This window comes from Monodelphis domestica, chromosome 1 (genome assembly GCF_027887165.1).
Source record: "Monodelphis domestica isolate mMonDom1 chromosome 1, mMonDom1.pri, whole genome shotgun sequence".
NCBI lineage: Eukaryota > Metazoa > Chordata > Mammalia > Didelphimorphia > Didelphidae > Monodelphis > Monodelphis domestica.
In genome coordinates, this window is record NC_077227.1 from 319,438,027 (window position 1) to 319,455,586 (window position 17,560).

The following is a 17,560-nucleotide window of genomic DNA, read 5'->3' on the forward strand; positions in this document are numbered from 1 at the left end:
TATTTTATTTTATTTTATTTTTCCAATTTAAACATTATTTTATTTGGTCATTTTCAAACAATATTCCTTGGAAACAAAGATCCTTTTCTTTTCCTCTCCCCTCCCACCGCCCCTTCCCTTGCCAACCCAGGATTCCACTGGGTATCACATGTGTCCTTGATTCAAACCCATTTCCATGTTGTTGGTATTTGTATTAGAGTGTTCATTTAGAGTCTCTCCTCATTCATGTCCCTTCCACCCCTGTAGTCAAGCAGTTGCTTATCTTTGGTGTTTTTACTCCCACCGTTTGTCCTTTGCTTGTGGATAGTGTTTTTTCCTCCTGGATCCCTGCAGAATATTCAGGGACGTTGTATTGACACTAATGGAGAAGACCATTACATTGTCTTGTACCACAGTGTATCAGTCTCTGTGTACAATGTTTTCCTGGTTCTGCTCCTCTCGCTCTGAATCATTTTCTGGAGGTTGTTCCAGTCTCCATGGAATTCCTCCACTTTATTATTCCTTTTAGTACAATAGTATTCCATCACCAACATATACCACAATTTGTTCAGTCATTCCCCAATTGAAGGGCATCCCCTCATTTTCCAATTTTTGGCCACTACAAAGAGTGCAGCTATGAATATTCTTGTACAAGTCTTTTTCCTTATTATCTCTTTGGAGTACAAACCCAGCAGTGCTATGGCTGGATCAAAGGGCAGACAGTCTTTTATCGCCCTTTGGGCATAGTTCCAAATTGCCCTCCAGAATGGTTGGATCAATTCACAACTCCACCAGCAATGCATTAATGTCCCCACTTTGCCACATCCCCTCCAGCATTCATTACTTTCCTTTGCTGTCATGTTAGCCAATCTGCTTGGTGTGAGGTGATACCTCAGAGTTGTTTTGATTTGCATCTCTCTGATTATAAGAGATTTAGAGCACTTTTTCATGTGCCTACTAATAGTATTGATTTCTTTGGCTGAAAACTGCCTATTCCTTGATTTCTAATTATCATTAATAAATCTCTTAAAATGTAATATTATTATTGAGATTTAATTTTAACTTTTACAACTCCAAAATAGGGCAGTTAGATGACATGTGGATCAGATGCTGGACCTAGACTCAAGAAAATTCATCTTCCTGAGTTCAAATCTGTCCTCAGACACTTAGCTATGTGGTCTGGGGCAAATCACTTAGCTTTCTTTGCCTCAGTTTCCTCATCTGTCGAATGAGCTGGAGAAGGAAATGGCAAACCACTCTGATATTTTTGCCAAGAAAACCCTAAATGGGGTCACAAAGAGTCAGATGCAACTGAAAATGATCAAGCAACAACATACACCAAAATATTTGTAGCAGCACTTTTTGTAATAGGAAAGAATTGGGGACAAAGTAGATGCTCATTATTTGGGGAATGACTAAACAAATTGTGGTACATGAACATAATGGAATATTACAGTGCTTAAGAAATTACAACTATGATTAATACAGAGAAGCATGGAAAAATCCACACAAGCTACTGCAAAATGAATTAAAAACAGAGCTAAGAAAACTATGCACAATGGCTACAACAATTTAATGGCAACAACCACAAAACAATTAAAAGTGAACTTTGCAAAATTACAAAGAAAAAGCATGACTTCCAAGAATATATATGAAAAGACATCTCCACTTCCTTCTCTTGCACAGATGGGATGTCCATAGGTTTGATAGATTGCATTTATTTTCAGGCTTTTCCAATGTCTTGATGATTCATTTTGCTGATTTTTTTTTTCTCTTAAAAAAATGACTTGTTTTATGGTATGACTCTAAGAGAGAGAGTATGGGGAAGGATATTGCAATGATCTGAGCTCTAAGACCCATATTCTTTATAATGTTGTCACCGTATAAATTATTTTCATATATTTCTGCTCACTTGCTCATCATGAGTTCATAGAGATTTTTCCAGTTTCATCTTTTCTTATGGAGCAATAATGTTCCATTATATCCACATACCACAATTTGTTTAGCTGTTTCCCAGGAGGTGGGTACCCCCTTAGATTCCAGTTCTTTGCCTCTGTCAGGAAGAGCTGTTGTTAATATTTTCAGACATATGAGTACTTTCCATTTTTCTTTTATCTCTTTCAGGGTTTAGGCCTAGGAGTGGTATCAAGGTGAAGAATATGCAGTTTCGTGACTTTTTGGCCATGGTTGCAGATTTCCAACTTATTTTTCTAGATTTATTCAGATTATTTACTTATATTTCATGGGCCACATTGTTCTCCTTGCTGTTTCCAGTATACAACAGTCCATCTTTCTTCACCTTTGTACCTTTGCTTGGCTTATTCTGTAATGCCTGAAATGTTCTTCCTTTTCACTTCTGCCTCTTGAAATTCCTAGAACTCTTCAAGTTTTCACTCAAGTGCTATTTGCTATACAAGGCTTTATGGACACAAGATTTGTAGAAGGTCAGATGATTCTACCAACTATACCAAATGTAAGGAGTCAGATCTGTTCTGCACTGATTATGCCAATTCTAGGGTGATATGCCCTCCAAGATAATACTGAGAAACTAAAGAACAAGGGATCCATCCCAACTTGGTTATTAATAGGTTTGTTAGGATCATTTAGATTAATTGGGTTAATTAGAGGAGTTTACTCATAAGACACCAGTTGTCCTGGGAGGCAGCAGGACAAAGTAACATGGTGGATCATTTACCAACCTCAGATCAGATCAGATATTGTCTAGAAATAGAACAAAGAAGGTATAGTGCCATAGATGGCCCAGGGTCATGCGCAAGTTTTCCCATGGGATAGCTGGAACTTCTTTTGCTATTTACATTAACTCAAGGTAGTTTCTGTTTTCTGTGGAATCATAGATCCTCTTTCTCATTCTGTCTACCACCATTTTGTTGTTGTTGTTGTATTTTTTCAGTAAAATGTAAGCTCCTAGAAAGTAGGGATTGCTTCATTTTTTGCCTCTGTATTCATGGTACGTTGCAATTAGTAGTTGCTTAATAAATGTTCACCAAATTGCTGGACTGAAAGCCTATTTCTTAGATGTGAAGAACAAAAGTAGAATTCACATCCAAACACAATTTAGCATGAAAATGGACTTTGTTCTATTTGTAGGTCAAGTACCTTGCTTGCAGAAACATTTTCACAGCTTCAATAAAAGAAGTCCCTGTAATATTGGTGGAAATGGAAATTTTAGTGAAGGCAGTATATACATCTCTTTTTCTCCAAAGATGCTCTGCTTAGTTGGTTGGTCTGGCATCCACATTCCCAATTTACTCTCATCTGAGATACTGTCAATACCCTAGTGCAGGCTCTTATCCTCTCATGCTTGCACTATTTCAATAGCCTATTGGTTGGTCTGCCAGCCACCAGTCTCTCCCTACTCTTGTCCATCATCTATTCAGCCATCAAAGTAATTTTCCAAAAATTTATGTCACCTCCCTGCTCGACAAACTCCATAGGCTTCCAATCACCTCCAGGATCAAATATCAAGTCCTCTGGTTGGTGTCCAAAACCTCCTTTCCCACTTCCTTCCCCTCTGCCTCCAATATATCTACTCTTAATTTCAGTGCCACTGGGCATTTTCACTGGCTGCCTCTCATATGTGGAATGATCTCCTTCCTCAATTCCTCCTCCTCACTTTCCTGGCTTCCTTCAAGTCTCAGTTAAATCTTAGATTCTAGAGCCTTCTTTCCTTTCTTCCTTCTTTCCTTCCTTTCCTCCTTCCATCCCTTCCTTCCTTTATTAATTTGATCATCCATTCATTTCTTCCCTTCCTCCTTTCTTTCCTTTCCTCTCCTCCCTCCCTTTCTCTCTCTCTCCCCCCCTTCCTTCCTTCCTTTCCTCCATTCTTTCTTCTTTCCTTTCTTTCTCTTTCACAAGGGGCAAGAGCTAGGCAAACAGTTAAATGGCCCTGTCACAGAGCTAGGAAGTGTGTGAGACTAAATTTAAACCCAGGTCCTCCTGACTCCAAGTCTGTTGCTCTATCTACTGTGCCATGTCACCATCCCTAAAGTGATTCTTTTCCTATTAGCACTTATATCCTGAGTTCATCTTATTGGGAGAGTAAATTCTTTTCATTCAATTCATGCCTACTATGTATATATTTGAAAATTTGGTTATGTTGATAATTACTAAATTGATTCTTTTGGAACAATACAGAACTGGTTGCTGGACATGGGTGCACTGGAGCACTTTCCTTCTCTTTCTCAAGGATCCTCTGGCTCTGGATTTGTGAATTTGGACAAGATTCAATGTGAGGGTAATCTAGTTGCTGAGATTTTCTAAATAAGGCTCTCTGCCTCCCTTCCACATTCTTTGGCTTTCCCATACCCCCTACCTGGAGCCCTGGGGGAAAACACTTAAAGTTTAGATTTAGCTTATGTCTAAGGTGTAAAGATAATTTTAGGATTTTGACTTAAATCCAAATTAATTGGTTACCAGGGGGAAAACTCAAATAAAATACCCAAGTCAGTCTGGAAATTTATGGTAATTTTAATTAATATAGAGGGAAGGAATTTAAGGAGAAGGAGGAAAGTGGATATAGGATTTCTCCTGCCTGGCCTGTGCCAGGGGGAGTTTAAAATCTCCGCCTCTAGGTCTCTGAAGAAGATAAGAGGATAAAGTTGGAAAGTAAAGGAGGGAAACTTCAGCCAGAAACTCACCACCAAACCAGAAAAGAGCTTGTAGCCAAGTCAAGATGCTGAAAGGCCCAGTATGCTGCTGTCAGCCACCTTTCCACTGCCAAAGGTACCAGAGAAAGGAAGTGAGCCAAATATAAACCTTTCACCCTTGTGTCCCCTCCTCTAAATGCCCATTCTTTAGTTCTCATCTTCTTTGATTAGATTATATCTTTAGAGTTACTTAACACTTCTTTGTTAAGTTCACCTTTTGTTAGTTACTTGACCTTTTTGTGATTAATTTAACCTTCATAGTTACTTAACACTTTTTTGTATTAAGATCTAACAATAAACTTAGCTTAAACTGTTCTCAAAGGAATTAAAATTATAGCCATCTGAAAAAATGCTCCAAATCACTATTGATTAAAGAAATGCAAATTAAAACAACTCAGATACCACCTAACACCTACCTATCAGCTTGGCTGGCATAACTGAAAAGGAAAATGATAAATGTTGGAGAGAATATGGGAAATTGGGACACATACATTGTTGGTGAAACTATGAACAGATACAACCATTCTGGAGAGCAATATTGGAACCATGTTCAAAGGGCCATAAACTAGGCAGACCCTTTGACCCAGCAATACTACTATTGGGTCTGTATCCCAGAGATCAGAGATCAGAGAAAAAGGATCTACCTGTAAAAAATATTTTTAGCAGTTCTTTTTGTAGTGGCAAAGAATTGGAAACCGAGGGGTTGTCCATTGATTGGGAATGGATGAATAAGTTGTTATATGTCGTTGCAATGGAATACTATTGTACCCTAAGAAATTACAAAAAGGATGAGTTCAGAAAAGCCTGGAAAGATATGAACTGATACAAAGTGAAGTGCGCAGAACCAGGAAAACAATGCATAGAGTAACAGAAATATTTTATGAGGATCCACTGTGAAGAACTAAACCATTATCATCAGCAAAGCAAGTTTCCAAGATTTACAAGGGACTCATGATGAAAAATGCTAACTACAGCCAAAGAAGGAACTATTGGAGTCTAAGTGCAGATCCATGCATGCCATCTTCCTCTTTATTTCCTTCCTGAGATTTCTACTGCATGTGTGATATGTGTCTTCTATCATGACATGAGCAGTATGGAAATATATATTGCATGAAAGCACTGATATTATCAGACTATTTACCACCTTGGGGAGTGGGGGGTAAGGGAGGAAGGGAAGAAATCTGGATCCCAAAATGTCGAAAAATTGCTTCTACACATAATGGGGGGGGGAAAGGAAGGAAAAAAATATTTGTTCCTCAGTATCAATTCTATGACAGAAGGTAAATGTTTGGGTTTTTTTTTTTTAAATAAATAGCATGTTTATCTCTTTTGATCATGTCAGTTGGAAAATGGCTTTTATCCTTCTAAATCCGAATCAGCTTCTTCTTCTATTATTCTCCTTTTTGTACCTAACATTACACTAATTACATCAAGTTCTGAAACAATATAGACTTCTAGATGAGAGGGACTTGAGTTTGAGGCTACTTGGTTCCCTAAAAGGTCAGCTCATAAAGAGTTGGTGTTCTTCAGATCTGATATGTGTCACTTCCATATATGCCAACACCTTTTTCTGTCTTAACAAAGCTTTCTGACCAGATGCATTTCTGAATGAAGATGAGCAGGGAGAATAAGCACCTAAACCAGTGTCCTAGCTTTGCTTTGTCTCTTCATTGTCAATGTTAAAGAAATTCCTTTTTGTATATGTAATTTGGTTTATGAGTTTCTCATTTCATTCTTGTCCTAAGCCTTTTTCACCAGACTAGGCTCTGTCAGTCCTGGTACAGAACAACATGGATGGACAAGAGTTGAAATGGATGGGTAGGCATGGTTAGGTTGTGATCTACATAGCTTGATGGACTAAACCAATTACATTGATGAGATCACAGATTCATTTGAGTAATTTGAATGCAGTAGTATCTATACAGATTTCAAATATTTTTTCAATCATATAATTTCTTAGATGTTTTTCTACCTTCTCTATTCCTTCCACTATTCTGTCCGCCAGTGAAATACTAGTTTTCATTTAACATTTAAAAATATATATTTTCCAGGCCTAGAGATGGGAGGTCCTGGGTTCAAATTTCACCTCAGATACTTCCTAGCTGTGACCCTAGGCAAACTATTTAACGCCAGTGCTTAACCCTTACCATTCTTCTGCCATGGGACCAATACTTAGCATTGATTCTAAGATGGAAGGTAAAGGTTTTTTTAATAAAAAAAATTTCCCCATGGATATATCTAAACTATTGTTTCATTATCTTATCCAGAGATCATAGAATCATAGATTTAGACCAGGGAGAGACCATAGAGATTATTTAGTCTAACCTCTTCATTTTATAGATGAGGCAACTGAGTCTCAGAGGAGTTAACTGACTTCTCCAATGTTGTGCAGTGTAACATTTAAAATAGCTGTCTGCCATAAACTGTGGCAGTTAAAAGAGTTGAAGATATAAATTATAGTAGATATAAGAGTGGGTGAGTAAATTTGTGACTGCAGAAAATATGTTTCACTACAGTGTCTTGGTTTTAAATCAAATATAAGGTGGTCGCCAGGGAAATATTCCCAATTATGAATATATCCAAGTCAACTGGGTTTTATAGAGATTTTAATTAATAATACAACGAGGAATTAAAGAAAAGAGAGAAAAAGGAAATAAGTATGAAGGGCCTTAAGCCAACATGGCCTAGACCTGAGTCTTAAGAGAGAGAGATCAGTCAGTCAGTCTTTTATCACTCACCACAAGGTCTGTCTAAGCAAGGATTTTAGTGACAGAGTCTCCTCAGAGAGAGTTCCAGCCAGAGTCCTCCTCAAAGAGCCTTCCAGCCAGAGACTGTTTCAAAGGGCCTCTCTCAAAAGCCTCCAGAGGGACAGAGTCCCCTCAGAGGAGCTCCAGCGAGACCTCCTTAGAGATTGTCCTCCAAGAGTTTCCCTTCTTCAGAGCCTCTCCCAAGAGCTTTTCTCCAAAAGGATTCTTCCAAAAGGATTTTTCATCAGAGATTCTGCTTTTTCTTATATAGGGGGTTTTCTCCTTTGTCACCTCCCCTAAGTTCTTCCATCTACCAATCACAGTAGACGTTTTCCAAGGGACAGCCCATTCTGAATTCACTGCTGGGTCGACTAATCCCTTTAGTAAGTTTGAATCAGAAAAAACACTGCTGGGTCGACTAATCCCTTTAGTAAGTTTGAACCAGAAAAACTTCTGAATAAGTTTTCACCTCTTTGCTCCTGGCAAGTTTACAAGTTGCCTGACCTTTAATAGTTACTTAGCACCCCATTGTATTAATTCTAAAAATAGGCATGGCTTAAAGAACTTTTTGCCTCATTATAAGTATGGGCCCAAGTACCCTCATTGTTTAGCAAGGAGTTTTTTCCCTAAAGCAGTCTTAAGTACCGGTGGAGTAGAGGACCTCCCATTTCTGATCCAAGTAGAGTTCTCACTGCCAAAATGGTGAATGTTCCCAGTAGGGAATTGTTCCAATGGAGAATTCCCCAATGTGGAAATTTTTAACATTCACAAGTCTGAGAAATTTCAAGATTTACAGCAGTTATCAAAACTGCAATAACTAGAAACCCAGGCCCTCTGACTTTTACTTTCTCTAGCACACCACAATACATTCTTTATTTTCTCTTACAATTTTGTTACTTTCTTTAGTTCCTTCTGTGTCTATTATTCCCTTTATCATCTTGAAGAAATTCCAGTTGTCCATATTCAATTTTTTTTCTGGTTCCCCTTCCATGGCTTCCTTTATTTTTTTTTTATCTTGTAATTACTATTTTATCATTTTCTTATAATACATGCTTTGTTGATACTTTTTTACTTTTTATTTTAGTTGGTTGCTGATAACACCCCTCCTCCTACCATAAAAAAATTTAGCACAACCAAGAGACAAATTACTATGTCTGACAAAATATACAACATCCTTTACCTGCACTTCACTGCCTATCTATTATGGGAAAGTCATCTTTAGTCCCCTGGAACCAAGCTTAATCTGATTTCTGATTTCTGAGCATGGTTTTAACTTATTGTGATTATGTGTGTTGATTTCCTGGTTCTGCTTTCTTCCCAATGCATCATACCTCTCATGCTCTCTCAATATTTCTCTGAATTATTCATTTTCATTTATGGTGTAATAATATTTCATCACATTCAAGTACTACAATTTATTTGGTTATTCTCCAATCAATTCTTATATACTTAACTTCTAGTTTTTGGCTACCAAAAATGTTGATTTTTGAAACTATTTTGTTATCTTTAATAGCTTTGTGTCATTAACTTCTTTGGGGTATATAGCCAGTAGTTGGATGACTAGGTCAAAAATAATGTGATGGGACAACTAGGTGGCTCAGTCAGGCTTAGAGATGGGAGGCTCTGGGTTCAAATCTGATTTCAGATACTGCCTAGTCCCAATTGCCTAGCCATTTCTGTTCTTTTGCCTTGGAATCAATACTTGGTGTTAGTCCTATGACAGCAGGCAAGGGTTTTTTTTTGACATTATTTTTTTTATTTGGTCAATTTTAAACATTATTCCTTGGTTACAAAAATCATTTTCTATTCCTCCCTCCCCTCCCTCCACCCTCCCATAGCTGATGCGCAATTCCACTGAGTATTACATGTGTCCTTGATCTGAACCCATTTCCATGTTGTTGGTGTTTGCACTAGGATGTTCATTTAGAGTCTACATCCCCAATCATATCCCCTTCAACATATATCATTAAACATTTGTTTTTCTTTGGTGTTTTTACGCCTACAGTTTTTCCTCTGAACATGGATAGTGTTCTTTCTCACAGATCACTCCAAGTTGTTCAGGATCACTGCATTGTCACTAATGGAGAAGTCCATTACATTCAATTGTACCACAGTGTATCAGTCTCTGTGTACAGTGTTCTCCCGGTTCTGCTCCTCTCACTCTGCATCATTTCTTGGAGGTTGTTCCAGTCCCCATGGAATTCCTCCACTTTATTATTCCTTTGAGCACAATAGTATTCCATCACCAACATATACCACAATTTGTTCAGCCATTCCCCAATTGAAGGGCATCCCCTCATTTTCCAATTTTTTGCCACCACAAAGAATGCAGCTATGAATATTCTTGTACATGTCTTTTTCCTTATTATCTCTTTGGAGTACAAACCCAGCAGTGCTATGGCTGGATCAAAGGGCAGACAGTCTTTTATCGCCCTTTGGGCATAGTTCCAAATTGCCCTCCAGAATGGTTGGATCAATTCACAACTCCACCAGCAATGAATTAGTGTCTCAACTTTGCCACCTCCCCTCCAGCATTCATTACTTTCCTATGCTGTCATGTTAGCCAATCTGCTAGGTGTGAGGTGATACCTCAGAGTTGTTTTGATTTGCATCTCTCTGATTATCAGAGATTTAGAACACTTTTTCATAAATTGCCTATTCATGTCCCTTGCCCATTTATCAATTGGAGAATGGCTTGATTTTCTGTACAATTGATTTAGCTCTTTGTAAATTTGAGTAATTAGACCTTTGTCAGAGGTTTTTGTTATGAAGATTGTTTCCCAATTTGTTGCTTCCCTTCTGATTTTGGTTACATTGGTTTTGTTTGTACAAAACTTTTTAATTTGATGTAGTTAAAATTATTGATTTTACATTTTGTGGCTCTTTCTAAGTTTTGCTTGGTCTTAAAATTTTTCCTTTCCCAAAGATCTGACATGTATACTATTCTACACCTAATTTACTTATAGTTTCCTTCTTTATGTTCAAGTCATTCACCCGTTCTGAGTTTATCTTGATGTAGGGTGTGAGGTGTTGATCCAAACCTAATCTCTCCCACACTGTCTTCCAATTTTCCCAGCAGTTTTTATCAAATAGTGGATTTTTGTCCCAAAAGCTGGGATCTTTGGATTTGTCGTATACTGTTTTGCTGAGGTAATTTACCCCAAGTTTATTCCACTGATCCTCCTTTCTGTCTCTTAGCCAGTACCAAATTGTTTTGATGACCACTGCTTTATAATATAGTTAAGATCTGGGACTGCTAGGCCACCTTCCTTTGTATTTTTTTTTCATTATTTCCCTGGGTATCCTTGATCTTTTGTTCTTCCAAATGAACTTTGTTATGGTTTTTTCTAATTCAGTAAAAAAGTTTTTTGGAAGTCCGATGGGTATGGCACTAAATACTTTTGGGTAGGATGGTCATTTTTATTATGTTAGCTTTTTCTACCCATGAGCAGTTAATGTTTTTCCAATTTCTTAGATCTAGTTTTAGTTGTGTGGAAAGAGTTTTGTAGTTGTGTTCATATAGTTCCTGTGTTTGTCTCGGCAGATAGATTCCTAAGTATTTTATATTGCCTAAGGTGATTTTAAATGGTATTTCTCTTTCTAATTCTTGCTGCTGAAATTGGTTAGAGATATATAGAAATGCTGATGACTTGTGTGGGTTTATTTTGTATCCTGCAACTTTGCTAAAGTTGTTGATTATTTCGACTAGTTTTTTAGTTGATTCTCTAGGATTCTTTAAGTAAGACCATCATATCATCTGCAAAGAGTGATAGCTTGGTCTCTTCATTGCCAGTTTTAATACTTTCAATTTCTTTTTCTTCTCTAATTGGTACTGCTAGTGTTTCTAGTATAATGTTAAATAATAGAGGTGATAATGGGCATCCTTGTTTCACTCCTGATCTTATTGGGAATGCATCTAGTTTATCCCCATTGCAGATGATGTTGGCTGATGGTTTTAGATAGATACTGTTTACTATTTTTAGGAAAGACCCTACAATTCCTATACTTTCTAGTGTTTTCAATAGGGATGAGTGTTGTATTTTGTCAAAGGCTTTTTCTGCGTCTATTGAGATAATCATATGATTTTTGTTGGTTTGCTTGTTGATATGGTCAATTATGTGGATGGTTTTCCTGATATTGAACCATCCTTGCATTCCTGGTATGAATCCTACCTGATCATAGTGAATAACCCTCCTGATCACTTGCTGGAGTCTTTTTGCTAGTATTCTATTTAAGATTTTTGCATCTATGTTCATTAAGGAGATTGGTCTGTAGTTTTCTTTCTCTGTTTTTGACCTGCCTGGCTTTGGAATCAGTGCCATAGTTGTGTCATAAAAGGAATTTGGTAGAACTCCCTCTTTGCTTATTCTGTCAAATAGTTTGTATAGTATTGGGATTAGCTGTTCTTTGAATGTTTGATAGAATTCGCTTGTGAATCCATCAGGCCCTGGAGATTTTTTCTTAGGGAGTTCTTTGATGGCCTGTTCGATTTCTTTTTCTGATATGGGATTACTTACGAATTCTATTTCTTCTTCTGTTAATCTAGGCAATTTATATTTTTTTAAAATATTCATCCATATCACCTAGATTGGCATATTTATTGCCATATAATTGGGCAAAATAGTTTTCAATGATCGCCTTAATTTCCTCTTCATTGGAGGTGAGTTTTCCCTTTTTGTCTATGATACTGTTAATATGGTTTTCTTCTTTCCCTTTTTTAAATTAGATTGACCAGTACTTTGTCTATTTTGTTTGTTTTTTTCAAAATACCAGCTTCTAGTCTTATTTATTAGTTCTATCACGTTCAATTTTATTAATTTCTCCCTTAATTTTTAGGATCTCTAATTTGGTTTTCTTCTGGGGGTGTTTTAATTTGTTCGCTTTCAAGTTTTTTGATTTGCATGTCCAATTCGTTGATCTCTGCCCTCTCTAATTTGTTAATATATGAACTCAAGGATATAAATTTTCCCCTGAGTACTGCTTTGGCTGTATCCCATAAAGTTTGAAAGGATGTCTCATCATTGTCATTTTCTTCAATGAAATTAATTGTTTCTATGATTTGTTCTCTAACCGATTTTGGAGAATCATATTATTTAATTTCCAATTAATTTTCGATTTGGTTCTCCATATACCCTTACTGATCATTATTTTTATTGTCTTATGATCTGAAAAGGTTGCATTTATTATTTCTGCTTTTCTGCATTTGTATGCCATGTTTTTATGACCTAGTATGTGGTCAATCTTTGTGAATGTACCATGTGCTGCTGAAAAGGTGTATTCCTTTTTGTCCCTATTTATTTTTTCTCCATATATCTATTAACTCTAATTTTTCTAAGATTTCATTTACCTCTTTTACCTCTTTCTTATTTATTTTTTGATTTATCTAAATTTGATAGTGGTAGGTTCAGGTCTTCCACTAGTATAGTTTTACTATCTATTTCCTCCTTCAATTCTATTAGTTTCTCCATTAGAAATTTGGGTGCTATCCCATTGGTACATGCATGTTGATTAGTGATATTTCCTCATTGTCTATACTCCATTTTATCAGGATGTATTTACTTTCCCTATCCCTTTTAATCAGGTCTATTTTTACTTTGGCTTTTTCAGATATCATGATTGCAACTCCTGCCTTCTATCAGTTGAGACCCAATAGGTCTTGCTCCAACCTTTAATTCTGATCTTATGAGGATCTACACATCTCAGGTGTGTTTCTTGTAGAAAACATATGGTAGGATTTTGGATTCTAATCCATTCTCCTATTCATTTATGTTTTATGGGTGAGTTCATCCCATTCATGTTCAAAGTTATGATTGTCACTTGTGAATTCCCTAGCATTTTGATATCCTCTCCTAGTTCTGTCCTTTCTTCTTTTGCTATATCCTTTTAAATCAGTGGTTTACTTTTAATCAGTTCCCCTAATTCCCTTGATATGCTTCTGGCCCCTCCCTTTTTGTTTTTTTTTTAGGGTCTGTTAAATTCCCTCCCCCCTCTTTTTGTACTCCCTACCCCCTACCCCTCTTAGTTTCCCCTTCTCCCTTACCCTATAGGATAAGATAGAATTCAAGATCCCAATGGATCTAGATGCTCTTCTCTCTCAGAGTTGATTTCACTGAGAGTAAGGTTTAAGTATTACCTATTAGCTCTCTCTTCCTCTCCATCTTATAAGAGTATTCTTCCCCTCCCCTTCCCATATGTATCTTTGTGTGAAAAAGATTATTCTATTTATTTTATTTCTTCAAGTATCTCTTGGTACCATCATCAATCCCCCCTTTTTCTTTTTTGCATATCATCTTATAGCCCTTAATGCCCCAATCTTTTCCTATGAGTGATTCTTCCAATTACTATAAAATGAATACAATTTTTGAGTTACAAATAACATTTCCCCATATATTAATATATATAATTTGATCTAATTGTAGCCCTTAAAAAAGTTTGAATAAGAAAAACATTTTTCTCCTTTTCTCTCTCTTTCATACTTACCTTTTTCATGTTTCTCTTGATCTTTGTGTTTGGATATCAAACTTTCCACTTAGTTCTGGTCTTTTCTTTACAAATACTTGGAAATCTTCTATTTTGTTGAATGCCCATATTTTCCCCTGGAAGCATATACTCAGTTTTGATGCATAGGTGATTCTTGATTGAAGACCCAATTCTCTTGCCTTTCTGAATATCGTGTTCCAGGCCTTGTGGTCCTTTAGTGTGGAAGCTACCAGGTCTTGTGTGATCCTGATTGGTGCTACTTGGTAGCTGAATTGTCTCTTTTTGGCTTCTTGTAGAATTTTTTCCTTAGCTTGAAAGTTCTGAAATCTGGCAATTACATTCCTAGGAGTTGTCTTTTGGGGATTTAGTGTAGAGGGTGTTCTATGAACTCTTTCAATGTCTATTTTCCCCTTGTTCAAGAACATCAGGGCAGTTTTCTTTGATGATTTCTTGTATTGTGATGTCAAGATTTGTTTATTTCTGTCTTTTCAGGTAGACCAATGATTCTCCAATTGTCTCTCCTTCCTTTGTTTTCCTGATCTGTCATCTTGTCAGTGAGATATTATGTTTTCTTCTATTTTGTCAGTCTTTTGACTTTGCTTTATTAATTCTTGCTGTTTTGCAAGATCATTGTCATGCAGTTACCTAATTCTGGTCTTTAAAGACTGGTTTTCCTTTTCAGTCTGGTCTATTCTGCTTTTTGTGGCTTCCAGCTGTTTCTCCAATTGGGAGTTATTGTCCTTTAGACTATTGCTTTCTCTTTGAATTATTTCTCACTTTTCTTGCCAGAAGGCTTCCATCTTTTTAATAAACTCCAATTTGAATTCTTCCAGAGCTTGTGGACAATTTCCAATTTTTTTTTTTGTTAAGTTTTGGTTTTGTTTGAATTTCTTCCTCTATTTCCTCTGTAGCCTGGGTTTTCCCTCCGTAAAAATTTTCAAGGGTCAATACCTTCTTCCTGTTTTTCTTGGAGGGTATTTGTTAGTCCTGGGCACAATTAGCCGTCCCTGTGGTTTTTCCTTCCCTTTTTAGTCAGAAATCTGAGATGGGCAGGTTCTCTGTTTATGGAGTTAAGGAGCAAGGTTTTTGCCTGTGGCACGCTTTCAAATCTCTGCAGCCTCTGCTGTTTGCAAGAGTGCCCACAGTCTGCCCTCCCCAGTTTGCAGGGGTTTCCAGTGTAACTGTTCTCAGGGGTAAGTCCCTGGCAGTCCTAGTCAACTCCCAAGGACCTAGAGGTGCCCCTCACTCATTTGTTGATTCTGGTGTGCTGGCTCTGACTCTGACTCTGTAGGTGGGGTGGGGGAGGGTAGATCGGGTCACATTTGGGTGGGAGCTTTTTCACCCTCTTATTGTGTGGAAATGCCCCCAACCCCACATATCTTCAATGCTGCGCCCTACTGTAGAGTTCCTCCATTCTTCTGAAAATGGTTTTTATATTCTTTTGAGGTAGTCTATTTTGGTGGATTCTGGGGAGAGGAAGCATCCTGCATCTAGACTGCCGCCATGCTTACCCGGAAGTGGGATTTTTTAAAAAAATTAAATTGAAATTTTTATTCAATATAAAAAATTAAATTTTTTATTAAATGTTTTTTCACAAATAATTCTAATTGTTTCCCAAGTATAACATCTAAATTTACATAGCCCTCCTTTTTAGACTATTCACATTTTTTATTCTCCTTGCCAATTTGATGGATATAAGGTTTTTATATTTTATTATATTTTTACATTTTTTCTTATTAGTAATCTGGCATTTTTCATGTCGATGTTGAGTTTAGTTTTTTAAACTATTAAAAATAATTGCAGGGGACAGCTGGGTAGCTCAGTGGATTGAGAGCTAGCCCTAGAGACGGGAGGTCCTAGGTTCAAATCTGGCCTCAGACACTTCCCAGCTGTGGGACCCTGGGCAAGTCACTTGACCCTCCCATTGCCTAGCCCTTACCACTCTTCTGCCTTGGAGCCAATACACAGTATTGACTCCAAGACGGAAGGTAAGGGTTTAAATTAAAAATAAAATAAAATAATTGCATTAGCTAACAATTATACAGCATGTTATGGTTTACAAAATATTTACATATTCCACTTGATCCCTATAACCACCTTATGAGATAAGAGGCCATATCTATTCTACAGATGGAAACTGAGGCTGAGATTGCTGACTTGCTAAGGTGCTTTTTTCCCCATCAATCCTCATTCTCTTTTGACTCTGCAGCCTTACTCTGTTGATTACTTTCTTCTCCCTGACACTGTCTTCTAAGTTTTCAGGACCCTGTTCTCTCATATGTATTTGATCACTCCTTGGTTACCTTTGCTAGCCTCTTCCAGATCATGCCCTCAAACCTCAAAGTTCTGTCGTGGGTCCTATTCTCTTCTCCTGCTATATTCAATTAGTGACTTCATCAGCTCACATGAATTTAATTACCATCTCTTTGCTGATGATTTTCACAACTATCTTTCCAGCCAGTCTCTCTGTTGAACCCCAATCTTACATCTCCAACTGCCATCAGACATGTAGATGTCCATCATCTTTTTAATTCAGTATGTCCAAAATAGAACTCATTCTCTTCCCTTCTAAACTCCCTCCACTTCTTACCTGATTTTCTAGAGGGGAATATTCTCCTCCCAGGCTCTGAAGCTCACAACCAGTTATCTGAGACACCTTCCTATTTCTTAGCTGCCCCATCCATAGCCATTGCCAAGGTCTGTTGATTTCACCCTTGCAACCTCTCTTCCATAAGCCTTCTCTCCCAATATTGTTAACTCTAGGGCAGGGTCTCACACCCAGATTACTGCAATATTGCTAATGGCTTTCATCCCATCCTCTATTCAGCCAATGATTTTTCTTGAACATGTGCCCTTTACTCAAAAACTCCAGTGGCTTCATCTTTGTACAAAATAAATTCTTCTGATCTTTAAAACCCTTCACAACCTGGTCCCAAAATGCCTTTCCTGCCTCATTATACATTCCTATTGCTCCTCTTTCCCACATTCAATAGCATAGCTATTTTTAAATCTTTAATACTCCATCTCCTGTTTCTACTTTTCTTTGTACTACCTCCTCATGCCTGGAATGTATTTCCTCTGCTCCATGGAATCCCTTTTACTTCCAAGTCAACTAAGGTACCGTTTTCTACATGAGGCCTTTCCTGAACCCAGCTCCAAACTCTCTAATACTATCAATTTATTCTTCATGTCCCTCCCAACAACAAAAATTTGTAAGCAGTGTAATTTTCATTTTTACACTCCCAGAATCTAGCAGTGTCAGGAATATGGCAAGCACTTTTATTAAAGTGTTGATAATCCAATAGCCTTAGTCTTTATGTATAAATTCTGTATCTATTTTGGTCATTTGGATGTTTCATAAAAATCTCAATTAATTGGCTGTTCCTATTCTAGCTCCTCTGAACAAGTGCTTTAATCATTTAAAAATTATCTAAAATGTTGGAATGGTACATAGGATAGTGCTAATCCTGGAGTAAGGAAAGATATCTTCCCAAGTTTGATTCTGGCCTCAGACTATCTGTGACCCTGAGCAAGCACTTAACAGTTTAGTTTGCCCCAGTTTCTTCTGCAAAATGAGTTGGATAAAGAAATGCTGTGAACCATTCCAACCCAAGAAATGAGGTTGACAAGTGGGATACAACTGAAAAAAAAATTGTTAGGAAGTTTTGTCCCGTTCCTTATTCCATT